Consider the following 5,563-nt stretch of genomic DNA (forward strand, 5'->3'; position numbering starts at 1 on the left):
TTGGGGCTTCAATATCACTGCAGATGGTGACTGCAGCCATGAAATTAAAAGACACTTACTCCTTGGAAGGAAAGTTATGACCAACCTAGACAGCATATTCAAAAGCAGAGACATTACTTTGTCAACAAAGGTCTGTCTAGTCAAGGCTATGGTTTTTTTCAGCGGTCATGTATGGATGTGAGAGTTGGACTATAAAGAAAGCTGAGTGCTGAAGAATTGATGCTTTTGAACTGTGGTGTTGGAGAAGACTCTTGAGAGTCCCTTGGACTGCAAGGAGATCCAACCAGTCCATCCTAAAGGAGATCAGTCCTGGGTGTTCATTGGAAGGACTGATGCTGAAGCTGAAACTCCAATACTTTGGCCACCTGATGCGAAGAGCTGACTCACTAGAAAAGACCCTGATGCCGGGAAAGATTGAGGGCAGAAGGAGAAGGGGATGACAGAGCATGAGATGGTTGGATGGCATCATCGACTCAATGGACATAGGTATGGGTGGACTCCGGGAGTCGGTGATGGACAGGGACGCCTGGCATGCTGCAGTTCATGGGGTCGCAGAGTCGGACATGACTGAGCGACTGAACTGAACTGAACTGAAAGCATAAGAGAGACTGGCATGGAAAAGAGATTGAACATTAATATTCAGATTCCTTTGCCTTAGAGCAGAACATCATTTAAAAATTATATAACAATTTTAGTGATAAGACTACAAACTATTAAAAACCTTAATTAATAGAACTTCAAAGCTTAAGTACAGGAGTGAAAATAAGAGATTATAAGACATCAGAAGGAAAATTGACTTGCAGGGCTCCAAAACTTCTGAAGTAAAATAAAGATTTATTAGTAATTTAAGAGAAGAGACCATATTGGGAGATCAGAGAGAAGAGAACAGTCAGTGCTAAAAACTCATTCATTTATGTGGATGACAGGCTTAAAATGAGCAAAAGATAAAAGAATTAAGTAAAAATCAAGTAAAAACTATTGAAAGGATCAGAGAGAAATTGAAAACTGTGAAAGACAAGTCTGCAACTTATAAAATCCACATTAATGGTAAAGATAACAAAGGAAATGATATGACAAAAATAATGTAATGATTTAATTCAATAAAGAAGGATTAAAACATATTTAAAAAATACACAGAACAATACAGTAGAGACAAAAGTCTTAGTTGACAGGAGACGTGGAAGCAGGGAATGGAGAGCTATTGCTCCCATCATAGGACCATTATCATTACTGACATTCATCACCGTGACGGTACTTATTACAACAATTACGATTTATCATTGATGTTAATAAATAGTGACTCACCTTTCTCTGTTCACACAGGGCACCGAGTTTCCTGAACGGACTACAGAGGGTTTCACAAATATATACAAATACACTGATCCTTTCAAGTCATCCCAGGCCCCTTTGCAGAAACAAGTGTCCATCAATTTCCCAAGTTTCTCTCAGGAGGCCGGAAGCGGCCATTTTGACAGAAAAGACTAGATGAGGACATCCTGGCTTGCCTGAGCCTCTGGAAAATGTTATAAGTCATACTGGGGACCAGCAACCATTTGATCCTGCCTGCAAGGCCTGGGAAGGAAGCCCACGACTGGCCAGGCTCAGTGAAAATTTTCCTATAGTCCTTGGAGGCCCTGGAACAGACACAACAGGAGAAGCATGAAACCTATAGAGGAGGTCCTTGCCACCTGGAGGCTCTGCAACATTTTCTAGGTGTGCCCAGAACCAGGCAACTGCTCACCTGCTCTACATCCTACGAGTATAGAGGAGGGCAAGAAGGGACCATCTGGCTGCCCACTCACAGCCCCAGGCTTGGAAGCAAGATCTCAGAGTACATACCTCTAGGCTGTAGGGTGGAGCAGATGGCAGAATGTGTAGCAAGACAGTCCAGGCTGAGAAAGGCTCTAGTCTTATTGTTCAGAGTAGGTGGGGCCCTGGAGGGCTGGGGAACAGGGCATAGTCCCTGAGTCTGGCCTTCTTCCCGGGAGGCCAGATTCCCTGAAAGACACATACACATACACATAAATGAACATAAATGTACATTCAAACTGTGGAGACTTTTTATCTCCATTTATCCCAAAGGAGAGACTTCAGTTCACTCACTGCATCCATCAAATTTGACTGTGTAATTAGCCCCAGAGAAGATGTTAGCTAAATGCAAGAGAGTATGTCAAATAGGCCACATAGGCTTATCGCAGTAAAGTTAAAGTGAAAAAATAAACAATAATCAGTAGTAGAAACAAACTATTCTAAAGACAATGACAGTTTAAACAATAGGGTTACAATACAATCAAATGACCAATTAACGGTTACAGTTACTGTCACCATGGAGAATGAACATGATCAATACCACAGAACAGGGCCACGGTTGTTATCTTGAAAAAAATGTTTAACTTTAAATGTACTTAACAGAAACAAAGGGCTTGAAAATGAATGAGCCAGTTGTTCAACCTTATAAATCAAGAGAAACTAAAAGGAAACGAGTAAATTGACATTTCAAATTGTTAGGAATTAAGATATTAGTAAAAGTTAAAAGAAATACAAAAGATTAAATAAAAGAGTAAAGAATAAAATGAAGAAACAGATTATTTGACAGAAATTAATTAAGTAAAACTTTTGATAGTCAAATCAAGGAATTAAAAAAGACACATGAAAAGCTTCTTTCTCAGGCAAGATCAGTTCTGTGATCACTCCGAAGTGTGGAGCACATGCCTTCAAGGCTTCGACTCAACACACCCTTTCCAATGCCACAACCACACAGGGGAAGGAATTTACTGAGTGGCACAGAAAGTCCTCCTGGGGCTTCCCTGGTGGCTCAGGCGGTAAAGTGTCTGTCTGCAATGCAGGAGACTGGGGTTCAATCCCTGGGTTGGGAAGATCCCCTGAAGAAGGCAATGGCAACCCTCTCCAGTACTCTTGCCTGGAGAATCCCGTGGAGGGAGGAGCCTGGTGGGCTACAGTCCATGGGGTCGAAGAGTCAGACACGACTGAACAACTTCACTTCACTTATAGTCTCCTGCTGTCTAAAGATTCAAAAGGATTCATAGGGATTCAGAAGCAGTAAACACGAGATGAACAGGTGGATTTTTCTGTCCATTTCTTCAGAACACCCTCCCACCCTACAAGAAGCCCCACATATTTGGTTGCAGCAGTGGGTATGGGAGCTGGACTGGCCTTCCCTGTTAGTCACAGACCCCACGGTCTCCTTAGCATCTGCCAAGCACAGGATCACCTCAGGGGAGGATGGAAGAGACTACCCTTCCTCTGGCTCCTGAGCTTCTCAGTCTCCCTCCCATTCCTGGCTCCTTAACCCCTCAACAGCACTCCTGTTCTTTCTTCCAGCTACCTTCACAGAGGCAAGTGCCCACTAAGCCCTTCTCATTGGAGAGATACTTTTGACCTGCGCTTAGTTTAAAAAGTCTAGACGTGGACTTCCCTGGTGACACAGTGGATAAGAAGCCGCCTGCCAATGCAGGGGACATGGGTTCAGTCCCTGGACTGGGAAGGTTCTGCATGCAGTGGAGCAACTAAGCCCATGAGCCACAACTACTGAAGCCCGTGCCCCAGACTCAGTGCGACAACAAAAGCCTGGATCCTCCCTTATCAAGCAGACTCATGACTTCTGCTTGATGGAGTCAAGTGATGGAGCAGGCTAGGGGGTCAGCAGGAGAGGCCCTTAGAGAGGAACCAGCACTGTCCCCATGGGAATGACATGGCCTGACAGGGACAGTCACAGGGTCTGCCCTTCTCAACCCTGCCTGCCCCTAAAAATCACATCTCCTTATTCTGAGCAAGAGCTACTTCCTTTCATGACTTTAATCCCAGTAATCTCAAAGGTTGATGCTTTTGAACTGTGGTGTTGGAGAAGACTCTTGAGAGTCCCTTGGACTGCAAGGAGATCCAACTAGTCCTTTCTGAAGGAGATCAGCCCTGGGATTTTTTTGGAAGGAATGATGCTAAAGCTGAGACTCCAGTACTTTGGCCAGCTCATGCGAAGAGCTGACTTATTGGAAAAGACTCTGATGCTGGGAGGGATTGGGGGCAGGAGGAGAAGAGGACGACAGAGGATGAGATGGCTGGATGGCGTCAGTGACTCAATGGACGTGAGTCTCAGTGAACTCCGGGAGTTGGTGATGGACAGGGAGGCCTGGCGTGCTGCGGTTCATGGAGTCGCAAAGAGTCGGATACGACTGAGCGACTGAACTGAATCTCAAAGGATTTAACTCCTCTTTCCCAGAATATCACACTACAGCTATCAAAAAACACATTAAGAAGACCTAATCAGCAGCACTGGAAAACATGAAAGAAAGGAGTAGTATTGGAAAACATGCAACAGAAAGAGCTCAGCAGCTTATTCACCACAAGCAGAAGCACTCTCTTCCAACTAATTCTGAGAACAATCCAGCTTACCCTTGATCACTTTCCAAGACAAGAAGAAAGGATGTCTAGGGGGGTCTCTGAAGAGGAGACTGTGAAGAGATGCCCTGGGGAGCAGCAGGGCCCCAGGACCAGGCGAGGCGGGGGAGGGGGACCCAGGAGAGGACAGGGGTCAGCAGAATCCAGAAAAAGGGCCCAGACTTGGTTGGAAACCTCAGTTCACAGCCCACTAAACTAAAAGCTCATCTAAGGGGATAAAGATGTTGAATATTAGACTAAGTGGTTAATCCAGGGTTTGACTGCGGTAAAAAATTACCAATATCTTTAGCAAGAACACATTGAGATAGCATAAACTTATTTAGCACTAAGGAATATTTTCAATATATGAAATGATATACATTGGAAAATCAACTGAATCTGACACAATACATGTGAAAGGGAATTAAGCTGGAAATTTAAGAACAAAATGAATGAATCTGGGATCTACTTTTCTTTTGCCCCCTGCTGCTACTGTGGCTCATAACTCCCTCCTCCCATTCTGTCCTTTTCTATCTGTGGATCATCTTTTTCTGTCTTTTCGTTCATCCCCCTGCTTTTTGCCCAGGTCACGCTCCTTCACTCTTTACTGTGTCTTTCTAAGCCCAGGGGACCCACTCCCCCAAGCTCAACTGCCCCCTGGTTCTATCTCACGCTGTCTCCCTGGTTCTCCCTCGATCTCCCTTTCTCCTCATCCCCTTGCCCCACGCATTCACAGGACGAGCACGCCTTCCGGTGGGGCCCTGGGAACGTAAACACACCCTGACAGGCACTGCCAATGGGATAGGATCTGAAACCGCCCCCACCCCGGGTCTCGGGGGCCTCTCTGAGGAGGTGACTGCGAAAAGATCACCTGGGCAGCAGTAGGGCTGGGGCCCAGGACGAAGCAAGGCTGCAAAGGAGGACTCCAGGGAGGACAGGGGTCTGCGGGACCCGCGGTCAGGGGCAGGCGTGACGGCCCGACTCCGCCCACCAGGGCCGGGGGACACGCCGGGAGGGACCTGACCAGGCGCGGGGAGTGGAGGGAAGACGGGGACGAGGACCGAGGCTGGAAGGTCGGGGCGAGGACCAGGCGCGAAGCGGTTTTACCAGAAATAGGTGTGGGTCCGGCCCCCGCGGCAGAGCGCCTCCAGACTAGGCGGGGCTCCCC

At 46.5% G+C, this 5,563-nt stretch overlaps 1 protein-coding gene across 1 annotated transcript in view; it reads right to left on the reverse strand.

Annotated features, from left to right (window-relative positions):
* The window catches only part of LOC104985362 (zinc finger protein 596-like), a 17,459-nt gene extending 11,896 nt beyond the window's left edge, over window positions 1–5,563 (reverse strand). The window contains exons 1-2 of the mRNA XM_010835501.1: window positions 5,503–5,563; window positions 1,840–1,998 (exon numbers count right to left, since the gene is read on the reverse strand). The gene's annotated coding sequence lies outside the window, so the exon portion shown is untranslated. The remainder of the gene's footprint in view (window positions 1–1,839; window positions 1,999–5,502) is intronic.

Source organism: Bison bison, unplaced genomic scaffold, assembly GCF_000754665.1.
Source record: "Bison bison bison isolate TAMUID 2011002044 unplaced genomic scaffold, Bison_UMD1.0 scf7180017845530, whole genome shotgun sequence".
In the NCBI taxonomy this organism is placed as follows: Eukaryota; Metazoa; Chordata; class Mammalia; order Artiodactyla; family Bovidae; genus Bison; species Bison bison.